General features: G+C 41.4%; 3 long non-coding RNA genes across 3 annotated transcripts in view; 1 reads left to right on the forward strand and 2 right to left on the reverse strand.

Moving 5' to 3' along the window:
• LOC120406530 overlaps positions 1-9,809 on the forward strand; it is a 61,358-nt gene extending 51,549 nt beyond the window's left edge. The window contains exon 4 of the long non-coding RNA XR_005599336.1: positions 9,597-9,809. This is a non-coding gene — a long non-coding RNA (uncharacterized LOC120406530). The remainder of the gene's footprint in view (positions 1-9,596) is intronic.
• On the reverse strand, positions 4,356-6,819 carry LOC120406528. The gene is made up of 3 exons (XR_005599334.1): positions 6,805-6,819; positions 5,811-6,103; positions 4,356-4,584 (listed from the first exon to the last, which is right to left on the reverse strand). It is a non-coding gene; the product is annotated as an uncharacterized LOC120406528 (long non-coding RNA).
• A 76-nt stretch (positions 9,810-9,885) lies between the features above and the next one.
• Positions 9,886-11,710, reverse strand: LOC120406529. Its single transcript, XR_005599335.1, has 3 exons — positions 11,271-11,710; positions 10,491-10,661; positions 9,886-10,293 (listed from the first exon to the last, which is right to left on the reverse strand). It is a non-coding gene; the product is annotated as an uncharacterized LOC120406529 (long non-coding RNA).
• Positions 11,711-15,382: the final 3,672 nt, after the last annotated feature.

Below are 15,382 nucleotides of genomic sequence, written 5' to 3' on the forward strand. Positions count from 1 at the left end.
AATGTAAAGCATTATTCCGTAGCAATGAGAAAAGTAATATTGCAATATTAAATCAATTCCACTTTGTTCCTTTCTACTCAGAAAATTACTAGCCTGAGGTGGCTCTCACTGTGGTGTAAATTGGCAGTAAATCTACTGAAGTCAATGGCGTCACTGAGATGAAAAACCAGTATGAGATCAGAGTCTGGCCCACATCTTGGACAAGCCTTTTAAGTTATCGTTTTAATTGGGATTTGTGCTTTGTTCCCAGGAGTCCTGTCACCTTTTCCTTTGCTGTTCTTCTGTGCTTCAGCAGGTTGTCTGGATTCTTTAGTTACTGAGGAAATTAGTTGTCTGCTATGGCTTATCGCTTAAATATGTCATCTTCTACAGTGCTCATCAACAAAACCTTATTAACTGGGAACACTGATACTGAGTTGTAATGAAATTTCTTGGCTAATAAGAAACTCGTCTGCAATACTCCAAAAGGCAGTCCACTTTCTGCAAATACATCAATGAGTTGATAGGCAGGAATGTTTGCAGAAACAATGAATTTTAAGCACATATGGGAGGCTATTTGTGGAAAGTGAATTTTGCATTCACAATCGAGAATGTCCACGTATAATATTTACCTGCCTTCAAGTTTTGTTAACAAACTCAAAACTTAGACCAAACTCATGGAAAGGTTTGCTAAGGTTCATTGATCTTTCAAGAGAAGCTGTGCTAATTATGATTTTGTATCAAAATAATGTGAAATTCTAGATATTGACAATATATATAGGTGAAACTTGGTGATTTTGACTAAGTTCTGGATCTGAGATTTTTGAGTCCATTTGAAACAAACGCAAGTGGTGTCAATCCATGTGGACTGAAATTGAAGAAAATATTTATCAGAATGTATGTGAAGCAAACTGCTGTGTTTCATATAGATCCAGGGGTCCAATCAACCACCTATTGAAATCCATGGAGATACTCCCCTGAATTGACCCAATGGGTTTTAGATCAGATCCTAAGTCTTATCGTAGGGGGTTGTGTATAGGTTTAGAAAATGTGATGATTTTTTAAATGGTTTTGGCAGATATCAATGTTTATTTTTAAGCATTTTTAGCGATTTATATACCTTTACATTTTCACAGTTTTGGGAAATTATGCAGGGGTCAGACAATAACTTAGTAACAATAGATGTTGAGATACAAAAAGTTAATGGGACTATCCACAGATTAAGGCTACTGGATGTAAGAGGGGAAGAATTTGGTTCTCGCTGTCTAACGTGATATTTAAAGCAAACTAATCATTATACAACTGTTAACTAATAAGCCATCGTACTATCACATACATTGCAGACTGCTATATTTGAGTAGTTTTCTATATTTGGGGGTATATAATAAATCACATATTAATAGATCAATTTATCTGACATTTCTGGCTGCTGCTGCAAGCAAATCTATTCGGCTTTATTGAAACTGGGTCCATTTCTATTTTTAATATCAACCTGAGATGAGCTGCTGTATTCTAGTGCCACACAAAGGTTGCAGGATAAAACATCAAGAAAGCAGCTTTTGTCTTGTCCTCTCTATGATATTGTTCCCTGGATAAAGGCAATAGACGATGGAAGCAGGCAGTTGTACATTATACTTGCTTACCTACTGTATCGGTATTAACAGTTTTGGTGTTATATATTCCCGCACACTTGTACAATGTGAAATCTGCTTTAAAATAATTAAAAGAAAAATCAAACATGGGGAATGTGCTTCTAAGCATATTCACCTTGAGCTGCTCACATACAAATGCAAATCTTCTTTACATGTTTATGCCCAAGCACTAACAGCAGAGCTGCCACCAAAAAATTTGAAGATGTTTTGGGATTGGGAATAAAAATGGAACTATTTCTTTACATTTTTGGAGATTCCAAGCCCACAGTAGAAGTAATAGTGATTAGAACCACTAGTGTGCACTGCAAAATCTTCTAAATTGTCCCCCCTAGTTCCCAGGACTTATGTGACTTTTTCTAATTGTATCAAAAATGGAAGGAGACAGCTGTCTGGTCAATAGAACCTTGCATTCTGTTGCTGAACTGTATAACATGGGAAGTGGGTAATTGGTGCAGACGTCTAGCACAATAGTACATAATTGAACTCAGTGGCATAATAACTCTGTGTGAATATGGTATCTGAGCTTGGGCAAAGATCTGCAGGGAAATGCAATCATTTCATCTGAAGAGCTTGCTCCTTGAAACCGGTCCAAAACATTTTCTAAGGCGTTCCATTTGGGATATATTTTGTGGCTTTTAAAACCAAAAGTGCTTAGGGGCAGGGAGCCCTGCAGCAGTGACAGCATGGCTATAGGCATTCTGCCTGTGGAGAAATGTGGTAGGTAGAATACCGCTGGGTACATAGGGGAATACACTTCTTCCCCCGATGAAAGGGTACAGTGCATCAGTGCCTGCTATTACAACCCCCCACATGCACACAGTGTTTTCCCTCAGGGATCAGAAGCACCAGCACTCTGGCTGTTCCCTGTGAGAAATAGTGCTGGCAGGAGCAATGCAACTTTATTTTGTATAGAGATTGTCATACAGATGGCAGCATCCCAGAAGAGTTACCTCACGGAGCTAAACCCACCAGTGTTCCAGAGTTAAATGAAAATAGTAAGAGGAAGCAACGCTACAAGGCGGACAAGGGAGAAAAGCTATGAATGGGCGTGTACTGTGCTGTATTCAGGAGTACTAGGAGGATAGAGAGCACAGGGAAATTTCCATCGCATCAGACACAATGATATTCCCAGCATGCCTGTCAATGTAGCTGCTCCTGAGTCTGGGTAGGCAGGTGAGTTTGGGAGCACACTCGTTGTCTCACACAAAGAAGTGCCTTTCAAATGTAAAAGGATAAAGTCTCTTTGTTTTGATTAAGCCAAGCAACCCTCAGCTTAAGACTGTTGGTCCTTGATGTGTAGTTGTTTTTTTAAAAATGATGTCCCAAGTATATGTTCTTACCAGAGAACAGTAAAGTATCAGGGTGGAGACAGTCAGGGGTTTTTCACAGCAGTTGGGGACTGTTTGTGTAAGAGAAGCCATCTGGAAAGATTCCCATTGACTTGGATGGGCTTTGGATCAGGCCATATGTGCGTATAGTCCCTTTTCAGTAAGGTAGCACGTGCATAGATTGAAATAGGAGTAGTCCCATTGACTTTAAAGGGACTGCTCATGTGACTTAGCATTAAGCATGTGCTTAAGTTTCGTGCTGAAATAGGACTATGGTAAATAATTGTTTGAATATCATAGGAAAAAGAGCCTTAGTTTGTGTGCATTCATTTCTCTCCCAAAAGAGAATTAGCCCGTGGCAAAAGTTCAACCCCCTACTTAGAAGCTGGAGAACGATATCTTGAGTTACATAGTATAGTTCATCGTGGAGATAAATGTGGCAGTACAAGCGGCACAGAAGCATTATAGTTAGTGGACCAGACTGAGAATGGGGAGCTAGAAACTTCTGAGTTTTAAATCCATCTCTGCCACACCTTGGGAATGCACTCTTTGGAAAATCACTTACCCTCTCTGCCTCACTTTACCCACCTGTAAAATGGGTATAATGTTATTTGTCTACCTCACCACTGTGAAGGAATTCTCTGCCTGCCTCCTTGTAGGAGGAATAGGAGAAAGAGACACCCTGGGGGGTAATTTTAATTGTCTTATAGCCAATGTTAAGTCTAGAATCCACCCATGGTGTGATGCAAAGTAGCTGCACTCTACCCCTCCTACATCTGGGCTAAATGGATTTCTTTATAGCAATGCTAGCAGCTTTGCCCCTTTATATGTGAGCTAAGTATTATTACCACCATTGCTATTTACATCGGCCGTAGAGACCTTAGCAGTCACTCGAACTGAGCAAATGTTTCATAGTGATTTATTGGAGACTGTTACTGAAAGGTGCTATAAGGCCCTTTTAGCATTTTTCTTCTGCATAGTAAAGTTCAAAAGCTGTAGTAAGTCAATGTTCAATTGTAAACTTTTGAAAGAACCACCATAATGTTTTCTTCAGAGTTACGAACATTTCAGAGTTACGAACAACCTCCATTCCCGATGAGTTCATAACGTTGAGGTTCTACTGTAGGTCTTTATGCATCTTGCTTTCTTTCATAAGTTATGGAGCCGTTAAAGATATCACTAGCTATGAAATCTGAAAGAAACTGGACTACATCAAAATCAGGGATTTCCCGTTTGTAGCAAGAATGGCTTTGCATTTTATTCTCAAATTAACTTTAAATTCACCCCAATTAAAACGAAACATCTTACTGAATCATTACTGAAAAATCTTAAATAGTTCAAACAACTAGAAAATAATAAAATCTGTAAGAGGTGACACTCCACACCACAGAAAATATGCATTTTATGGGTTTATTGACAGGTCTGGCATTCTCCTTTACTAGGAGGGGCCCTGGAACTTGCCAAGTCTTCCATCTGGCTATCTGGTCCTTGGTGTCTTGTGCGATGGAACTGCTTGTTTTCACAATGAAGATGGTGGTGATGATCAATGGGAATGAGAAAAGGAATTGCAGGAGGTTATCTACTTCTTTTCCAGTAGTAGTACGTGGCACAGACACGTGTGTACCCTGTTAAGAACATACAAGGAGGAAATGTAACTATTTGTGAATCATTGGGAAATAGTGTGTGGGAAGTTTAAAGCACGTGGATATCAAACTATTCAATCTTCCTTCAGACAGGTAAATCGACCCTCCCAAATCACATATTTGCTGATGGCTTCTTCTGAAATTATTTGATATACCAAAACAATTCATATAAAGAGGCTAAAAGACAATATTATGGAGGTGCTAGTTTCAGCTCTATTGTTAAGGCTGAGTTTTATTTTGCACTTAAAGTAGGGATTCAACATCTCTTTTACATGGAAAAAGTACATCTCTCAAGTAGTTTGTTTACAATTAATTAAGGTATTTAAAGAAATGTAGCATCTGTGTCTGTCTTAATGGAATAACATATATAGGTCAAACTTTGCCTATAATCAAAATTCACTGAAATCTTATGCATAGGCTTTATTTGAAGAAATTAGACTGTAATGAAGCTTACTTATTGGTCCTTCTATCTAATATTCATGATTATAAAAAGCTACTGAGAGGCTCAGATTACTCTTAAGTAGAGCCATTGTGACATCAGAGGTAACTCAATCATCATCCTTCCTGTACTGCTAACTTGCCATGAGGAGAAAAATATGGGGGAAGTGGAGAATCAAATATGTCTTTAAATATCAGTTTAATCTTATCTGGGGCCACAAACTCTAAAATGCCCTAATCATAATCACGTTTATTCACAACAGTACAGAGATATAGTCAGTACTGGGCAGAGTTAAGGTAGTGTAGTCCCTTCACTGTGGATTCCTTACATTAACTTGAGGAAACTTCTTTTTTGGTGTAAATTTAACTCTCAATTTCCTGGGGTTATAAGGCTTGGTTTGGGGATAATTACACCATCTCTCAATTTTTATTTTTATTTTACCCTAAAAACCAAAACTTAATGGTGAGAGGAAGTAAAAGGCCAGAGGGTCAATGGATGATTCATCAGAACTGAGGTTGAAATCTCCAAAGTGCAGTGGCAATGCCACAGAACGACTCCATGTGCAGTGCACCGAATGGAAACTGTATCTTTTCATAAAGCTACTTCAGTTCTGTATATTGACACTCCATATCTTGGGCTTGTTTATATCCAACAAACAATTACTCCAACGATTTCTAGGAGGGAGAGACATCTTTTATTTGCAACTCTCAACTGCAATTCAATTTTAACATGGTTTTGTTTGAGAATATTAATATGAGTTGGCCTTTACCTTTCTTCTTTCCGAGTGGTTCATTATAGAACTTCCTGTTCTTCCTGTTCCTTCTACTTGGAGGAACTTTCCTCTCTCTTCTGCCGCGGGTGCGGCGCTGTCGTCTGTATCTTGCCATCCTCCAGTGAATTTAGTTGTTTAAAGATTCCAGAAGAAGAGAGAGAGCATCTCTTGGCCGAGCCAAGCCAACCTGCCTGCTCTGATGGTACTTTTGAGCTTGTGAAGTGAAGTGAAGCCAGTATGTAAATTTAAAGGGTCTGGTACTATGAACACACAAGAGGTCTCCTTTGTTGCTGAAAAATGACCATATATGGTAATGAAACTGACATTTTATTAGTATTCCCTAATAACCCTAATTTACTGAGTAGTAGGCAAACCCAGATTGGATGTGATCAGTGTTGCTTTCACCCTTATGCCCTTGTTTCTCTAAACTCCTTTTCTTCCGTAGTTCTGCCTTCTCCTCATTATCCTCTTGCTGAAGCATAATAATAAAAGAAACAACCTTCACTAGAAAGCTTTTAAACTGAAGATCCCAGACTGCTGTCACTTCACAACCAATGTGGAGTAGCAACACTTTACAATAATTGAGGACATGATGTGTGAAATCCCCCCATTTGTTCTAGAAAATAATCTAAAATTACGGACAGATGGCAAACCTCCAGCTGAAATGACAGAAGATTCTTTATTATCCAAAATAGACATCTAAGGAATTGCACAATATGAAAACCTTAACATGTTGTCGTGTCTTTCTCTCTCAGGTGCTCAGCGTTTCACAACGTCAGCCTTATCACAACACTTACAGAATTAAGAGCTATCCTGTCCCTGATACAATTATTCCACCAATGTAATCCAAAATACTTAGATAAGTGCTAAATAAATATAACAATCAAATATGAAAAATGAAACATCTTAAACATGTAATGAATCATAGGCTTATCTGAGTGGACTTTACACCTGACTGAGCTGAGGAGAGCAGAAAGAATGGCTAAGCTACCTTTTTACTTTTCTCCTGATCCTGGGCCAAGCAGGAGCTGTTATGGCCCCTGGCAAAATTGGCATCCCAGGGAACGCTGCAACATCCAAGTATTGTTACTTTGCCCCATCTCTGCCTCTCACCCCCTCCCTTCACCTGCCCTTCGGACACAGAGCCAGGGGCATGTGACAGGAAGCTAGTTATGCCAGCTCAACACCATCTGAACACTCCTTTCTGTGAGGAAAAAATCCTCGGCTGCCTACTCTGAGTCGTTGGAGCCAGGGCCAAGAATCTGGCCTGGCATGTCTTTGTTTTGTTGTACACTGTCATCACTGATGTTTGGCTCCCTCTTGCCCTAGGTATCAAGTTCAAAATTCTTGCTGTAGCTTCTGCCCAACCTATATCTCTGACCTTGTCTCTCATCTCATTCCTACTGTGTGATCCATGCAGGGTGACCATTGAACACGTGCAGAACAAAATGCAGAACTGAGGTCTAACAGTTTACCATGGGCCCCTTGGCCAAATTCTGTCACTGCTGTTTTTCAAATTTAGTCACTGTTGTTGTTGTTGTTCACTATAGACTTTATGAGTTGAACCTTCTCTTGAATAAACTAAAGAAACGGAACCTGTTAAATCTCTCACTATCAGGCAGGGTTTTCTAACCCCAAATCATTCCTATTTTGTGAACCCTTTCCAATGTGTGGACATCCATTTGTATTCCTGACATTGTGTTACTCACAGTACTTTGCTTTGCCATGTCAGGTAATAATTGAATTTCCAGATTAAAAATGTAAAATGTAGGACGCACTTGAATTATACGTTTTTGAAAACCGATGGTAAAGTTGAAGTCTTGATTCCTTGCCCCATCTTGAGATGCTTCTTAAAGTAGGATCTAACCCGTAATCATGTATCTCATGACTACCACCTAATCAGATAGTCCATAAGAATGGCAATCTATTAACTAAAATTGTCTTTCCTGTATGTGGTCACTTTAAAATGACATAGGATGATACAAGTGTAACGGGGCCCCTTACTGAAACTTAGTGGGGGGTTTGGTTGGCCCTCTTCCAGTACCAAAAGACAGGGGAAGAGCCAAAGACAAATCACGATCCTGAGACTGACAGTACGCGGGGTCAGTGGGGAGAGGACAGTGCTCTAGGTCTGCCTGATTGACAGGGCAGGTAGGTCACTGAGGGAGTCAGGAACCCAGGGCTGATATACAGTAGGGAGCTGCGGGGCCAGAGCCAGGATAGCGGACACCGGTTGTGCCGCAAGTAACACTGCAGCCGAGCGCAGTGAATGGTTGGGGAGAATGAAGTGAGGACCCTGGGCAGAGAGGACTCAGTGCAGAGAGATGTCATAGAATCATAGAATATCAGGTTGGAAGGGACCTCAGGAGGTCATCTAGTCCCACCCCCTGCTCAAAGCAGGACCAAACCCAACTAAATCATCCCAGCCAGGGCTTTATCAAGCCTGACCTTAAAAACCTCTAAGGAAGGAAGTCAGACAAGAGGGCCTGGGAAGCTTTTTTTAAAGTCACATAGACTGTTGTTTGTGGTCTTCCCCATGCCCAGGGTGGGGGGCCTTTGTTTCCTTCAACCTTTTCCATTTTTTTCCTTGTTTTTCTTACCGTCGCTGTTTAATCACTTGTATTTGGTTTGAACTTAACGTAGTGAGCAGGGGGTCAGGGAAGTGGCCGGTGTGCAGTGAGTGCCCCGGGGTGGGGACGCCCCAGTCCCTGTCCTAACTGACCATGACGAGACGGGGGGTGAAGTCTCCCAAGAATCCTGGGCCCAGCCTTGTCAGGGTTACGAGGACTCTGCCACACAGGAGCATGGAAGGGGAGTCATAGAATATCAGGGTTGGAAGGGACCTCAGGAGGTCATCTAGTCCCACCCCCTGCTCAAAGCAGGACCAATCCCCAGACAGATTTTTGCCCCAGATCCCTAAATGGCCCCCTCAAGGATTGAACTCACAACCCTGGGTTTAGCAGGCCAATGCTCAAACCAGGGTGACCAGATGTCCTGATTTTATTTGGACAGTCCCGATATTCGGGGCTTTTTCTTATATGGGCATCTATTGCCCCACACACTCTGTCCTGATTTTTCATACTTGCTGTCTGGTCACCCTAGCTCAAACCACTGAGCTATCCCTCCCGCTCAAGGTGAGGCAGACATCCAGCTAGTGTAGTGCAGAAGCCAGGAAACTTCCCCACAACAGTGGGATCATTCCCCTGCTTACACAAGCACTGTATGTATTGATAGGTGCCAGCCCCTGAAATGAGAACCAGCTGAAAGTCATCTCAGAGGCTCAGAAATTGCATCAGGAAAGGCAGGTTTGGTCTGGCTGAACCTAAAACACATTCTCCTTTGTCTGGAATTTTACCACAACAACTGCCTTGAAATGGTAGGATGGCCCTGTAGGCCTCCTCTTGCCAGTAGGAGGAAGAGGAAGAGACTAGGTTAGCAAGAAAGAGAAAGAAGTAAAGAGAATCTGACTGAATGTATTTAATTTGTTTATTCTAGCTATGGACATTGGGGGGGAGAGGTATTGGATAATTTTGCAGTAAGATCTCACTAAACCCAGGAAATTAGCTTGGCAATTTCTTGGCTAATAAAATAGCTTCTATCTAATCTGTTTAATTTCCCACATGCTCTACTGATTCTAATTAGAATTTTAAACTTTTGAATTGTAAGCAGGTGACCTTCCAAAACACTTTACTTATTCATTCTTTCTTCCCTCTGCCTAGCAACCATTGCTCACAGTGTATATTCCTCCAGCAAAAACAGATAACCTCCTGTTCTCATGCCTAGGGACTTCTGAAAAGTCACTGAATCAACACCATCGAGGCAATGGAGTATCTTTTCAAGATTCAGGAACCCTTCTACCAAAGGAGCAATGGTCAAACCCGTCATTAAACCTGAAACTGCATTGCTTTTTTCTGACTGGCCTAGTTATTTTCATCACACTCAGAACCTATTGTTTTAAAGAAGAAGACAAGTATAAATAGGAAAGCTTGGGATAAGTTTGGGCTAAGGGCAGGTGCCAGCGAGATGACTCGCCCCTCTGGCTACCCCTGGGAAGCATCACAGTGGACTTGTAGAATCCTATTGTTGTTTATTGATGGTTTTCCAGCACATTCAGTAGCATCTATTTATTATCAAGCCATGTTTTGTAGCTGCACCAATTATGACAAATGCATAATCGTATTGTCCTTAGACTAATCTTAACCCTGGAAAACGAAATCCTCTTAATAAGGAAACTGAGGGAGAAAGTTTGCAGACAAAAGCAAAAGTCACAGCAAGAATTGCAGTCATCTGATTTATCGGTCACCAGCTTCTATTGAAGGGAAAGGGTGGTTTCTCTTGGATTTTGACAAGTTGTCCAGGTTTTACATCTGTTTTGTTCTGCGATGGGGCGGCAGCTCACCCATACACTGCAGGAACTGGAAGAGCAGATGTGACTGACCACTTCAGAACATCACACTAGTGTCACGGTAATGGGGTCTTCCTGGGAAGAAAAGTGAGAAAGGCACAAATACAGTCCAACCAGAAGAAACGTGGGCAGAATCCCTGCTCAGGTTGGTTGGGACAAATTGCTCTTGTTCACCACATGAAACACACACACCTTTCTCTCCCCCTCCCCCCGCCCCTAATTTTAAATAACTTCAGACACGAACGTGAAATACCAAAGTCATGAGTATTTACCTTCTCCTGAGTCTCCTTCTCATGGCTCTCCTCCTGCAAGGCCTCGCTCTCCTTCCAGGCCTCCTTCACCTGCGTGTGCTGAGGTAGCGTATGTATCTGACCATTGTCATTGTTCTCAGTCTCAAGTAGAGCCTCTTAGACTTTTACAATGGTGATGTTTTACTGCCTGAGCTAGTGAAAATAAACACCACTGGTCTTTAAATGGCGAGATGGACAGGACATACTCCCAATGATTAGCCTCTCTGCTTTGCATCATAATTATGTATTTGAATTAGCTTAAGACCATAGCTCGAAATTAACCTTAACAATGACCTGAATGAATTAACCTATCCCAGTGTCCTTCCTTTTTAAAAGTGGCCTCTAATGCTGAGCATCTCAAGGGCATTGATTTTAATTGGAAATGGAAGTGCTCCGCAAATCAGGCCTTAAGAGTCTCGAGTTGGACACATCAAAATTGAGGCACCCAAAATTAGAGGCCACTTCTGAACCTTCACCTTTGACCATTTTAATAACACAGTAAATACATAATATGGAACAAGCTCCTCCAATAACAGAGGCCAAATTGTGGATCCAGTTTTGGGTACGGGTACCTGAGAAATGGGATATGGACTCATGACCTGAAACACAGAGGTAAATATTTGTATAATGGTTAGTAAAGATTTGTATCTTCACATGAAGTATAATTACTGTGTTTATTACTAATGTATTACTAGAAGTCACTCTGTACTCAACAATTTCCAAAAATATGGGAAGATGTGGACCCTCGTCCCAAGAGCTTACAGTTAATGAAATCCAAGTTAGCTGGAGTAGGAACAATATTTAAATTAGCTTTTCTCAGCCAACATGCAGTGTCTCTTTCTGGAAACTTGAATTTGTGGTTTTCAAAGGCTCCTTTACACTTCCCGGCTTTCAGACCAGACCAGGATCATAAGGGTGTAGGAACATCCCAGTATATTAGTCAGCTCCTAGCCCTGTAATTCTTCTTCCTTTTTGTGCCAACTCTCACTGGCAGCCTTGATCTTAAACATATAATCACCAAGTCCGGGAAACCCTGCCCTGAGTGTGATCAACTTCCTTAGGTGACAGGGATGTTGCAGGGCTTAATTATTGCTATGCATTATTGTGTATGGCTATAAAGCCAGAAAGGAAAGAACTGTAAAGTAGATGAAGGTGACAAGTAGCCAAGAAACTTCCGGGAAAACAGCTAGCTGGGGAAGTGAGGAGATGTGTAAGGCCAGGTGATGCGTAGCTGACTTCATTGTGATGTCACAATCCTATTGTATTAGTCTGTCTCCTTTGGCTTCCCATGCCAACTATTAACTGGAAATTATTTGCCTTTAAAACTGTTTCCGTTTATTAAATTTGTGCCTTCTGGAGGAAGCATCCAGCTCGGAAACAATGGAGACTTCATTCTGTACATTACCCTTGGGTAGAAGGCTTAATTTTGAAAATGTTTAGATGATTTTATTTAAACCATGAGTCTATTCGGGATATGCAACTTTAACAGAACTTATTCAGTGTCTGGAAGTTTTTGCATATAGAAAGTGACCAAGTGATTCATCATAGTTTGTAAGAATCTGATTTTTTTTTTAAGCTTTTGAAACTTTATTTTGGAAATTCAAAACAGCCAGGGTGTGGGCCAAAAAAATAAAGAAGAGCGTCTTCTTTAGTCTATGCTGTCATCTTCTCCCTCCTTTATACCTTCCTGCAGTACTTATCTCCTGCACTGCTTCCTGCTCCAGCTGCATCTCCAGCTTGGCTTCCAAGTTCTCACCAGTTGGAGCACTACCACCATTCACCTCTGGGTAGAGATAGGAACCCTGTCTTTGGTGGGATTTCCTGGGCTTGTGAGATGAACCAGCAGTTGGCATTTATCTAAACAGACTGATAAGTGTGGCCGGCAATGCAATGTCACACACTAGTGATGATCAGTAACGGGTTTGTAGTGCTGTCCATATGGGATCAAAACCTCAGGTTTTTTTCCTTGTATGCCCATCAAATACTACTTTTAATAGATGTGTACATTGGTTTATTAAGTTTGTGAAGTGCTTTTGGACATAGAGCACTAAATGGTGCCATAAAATAACATTGAAATTATTAATGGAACTTGAAACAATATGATATAATTGTAAGGCCTCTTTGGGGGATTGCAGAGAACCACCCTGTAATTCTCTAAGACTAAATGATCATGCTCTGAGCTTCTTTCATGTAGTGGAGTCCCTTGCATTCCCTCTCTACTTTGGTATCAACCTTGTGTTATCTTTTCCCCTGTGCGCCTATTAATCTTGGGAATGCACTTTTCTATAGTGGTGACATGAGGTGGCCCAGCAGAGGGATGAGTGCTATCCACAGAATGTCCAGCCCCACTTCTCGCATCATCTAAATGATCCTATCTGTCACCACTCACTGTAGTATGTGAGTATCTGAACTTTCTGAACATGGTCCATGGACAACAACAATTGTCATCTTCAGAAAACAATCTGATTCCAGGCAGAGCCAAAGATTAAATTTATTCATTGCATCACAATGTGTTGATTTGCTGTGACATCATGTAATGACTGTTCCATGGATGCTCACAGGAATGGTTTGGGTTGTTCACTTCAACATTTGCTACTGGTAAGTCTCAGACGGCTGATTTACCTTCATAGAACTAGCCCCAAAGAAGAGCCCCTTTCATTTTCAGCCCATCCTGAGAACTGAACCTGAGCTATACCAGAAATTTAGGCTAGGGTGTGTTCCAAAATGCCAAATCCAATGAAACTACAGGGGGATTTTATGGCAGAACATATTAGAACAGCAGAAGTAATATTTCTAACTCTTCTGAAGTGCCCTAGGATTCTTGATGATCAGAAATGTTCAGGATCTCTGTTCATGTACTACATCACTTATAGAAAAGCACTTTGAACATTGCACATTTCCCCCAAATACCATACAGGGATAATGGTGTCAGCATTTGCTCTGTGTCACCAACACATTTCCTACAGCATATTGTTATTTATTGCAGATAAACAGTCTTCTGCAATAGGAACATAAGTATTGTCATGCCTGATAAGTCGAGTATCCTGTCTTTGACAGTAACCATTATTAGATGCTTTAGAGGAAGAGGCAAGAAATGCTCTAAAATAGGCAATTGATACTTGAAATCAATGGGAGCTTTCCTGTTTTCAGTCAAAGCAGGACCTTGTGGTGTGACCTGCCCAAAGTTAAACTTTTTTCCTAGCCTTCCCCGTCACAGGTTAGCTTTTGTCGTGAAGCATGACGGCTTATATCCTTTCTAATTGTGACGATGTTGGAAATCCTCTTCATTAACTTCTGAATTCCAGTTTGATTTTATGAACTCGGAGTGTTTTATGACCACATGGTTGTCTTGTACTGCAATATTGCATCCTACCTCTTGTATGGAGGAGAAGGGGAATGTCATCTGGATGTCTGTCCTGAATGAGTCTGTTGTTAAGGATCATCAACAATGGAATAGCCTGCCCTAGCAGAACAATGGGATCACTAACCTAGGCAATACCAGTTTTCTCCAGCTTATTTGCAGGGAGTGGGAGTTGGAACAGTGGAATTTCCCCAGCCGGACAAGAGAACACACAGAGGTCTTAGAACTGGCCTTTAAAAACTGAGAGGTTCAGGGGACAACAAAATAGGAGATTTTGGCAGGACTGAGAGGAAACTCCATGGCCTGGAAAAGAAATCTGAGATAGAGAATGGTGGTCCAGAAGAGGGGACCTTGGATGCTGGAAGTATACTGACCAAATCCCAAGAAATGCTCAAGCCTCATGAGGAAACTTAGCCTGGGTCTACACTTAAAAGTTAGGTCAACATAACAATGTCAGTCGGGGTGTGAAAAAACCCACACCTATGCTGACCTAATCCCCAGTGTAAAGGCAGCTATGTTGGCAGAAGGATGCTTCCATTGATGTAGCTAACTTTGTTCTAGGCGGTGGTGTTCCTATACCAATGGAAAAAACCCTTCTGTCAGTGTAGGTGGCCACTACACTGCAACATCACGCTGGCATAGCTGCACCAACTATGCTGGTCCGGTCTCCGTAGCGTAGAAATGACCTATGGCAGGACTGAGAGGAAACTCCATGGCCTGGAAAAGAAACCTGAGAGGGAGAAGGGCACTCCAGAAGAGAGGACCTTGGGCACATACATGTGTTTATTTTCCATGGATCTGTATATCTCTTGCACTGTCTAAAAGTAAAGAGTGACTGGTGTAGAGCTCCTTTTGCAAAGTCTATGTGTTCTTCCTTCAACTATCATGTGTCTCTAGAGCGTTAAACTATAATCCAGAGTACCCACAAGACTGAAGCTCAGGGAGCATGCACTTAAACTACTGGGGAGTCTTGGGGGTGTTCAGCACTGCTCTTGGGGGGGCTAGAGCAGCTGGACTGCAGGGCCCCACCTCCAAAGAGGGGTGCCAATCTTAGAGTATATGTTCAGGCACTGAGCTTAGAGGCCAAAGAAAGACAGTGCCTGGAAACTACCCAGACCAAGAAGATCTTAGAAGTGCATGAATCTAGTGCTTGGATCTAATACACCTGCCTGGTGAATGACCGACAAGGGGAGTTTGACCAGGTCTGTGACATCAATCTTTTAGTACAAATGACCAATCCTTTTCTGAATCTTGGTAAGCTCTTGATGTCAATGATATCTCAGGGCAGTGAGTGCCACAAGCTTATTGTAGGGGGGGAAATTCATATGATAGTTTTAAATTTGCTCCCTTTCATCTTATTGAATGTCCTTTTGCTCTTGTGTTATGGGAAGGTAAATGGAAGGGCCTGATATATTTTCTCAATTCAACCTATTTTTATATATATTTTATCACATTCCCTTCTTGTCATTTGATCACTGCAGAAAGTCCCAAATGTTCAGTCTTTCAGAAGTCT

Source organism: Mauremys reevesii, linkage group 5 (genome assembly GCF_016161935.1).
Source record: "Mauremys reevesii isolate NIE-2019 linkage group 5, ASM1616193v1, whole genome shotgun sequence".
In the NCBI taxonomy this organism is placed as follows: Eukaryota; Metazoa; Chordata; order Testudines; family Geoemydidae; genus Mauremys; species Mauremys reevesii.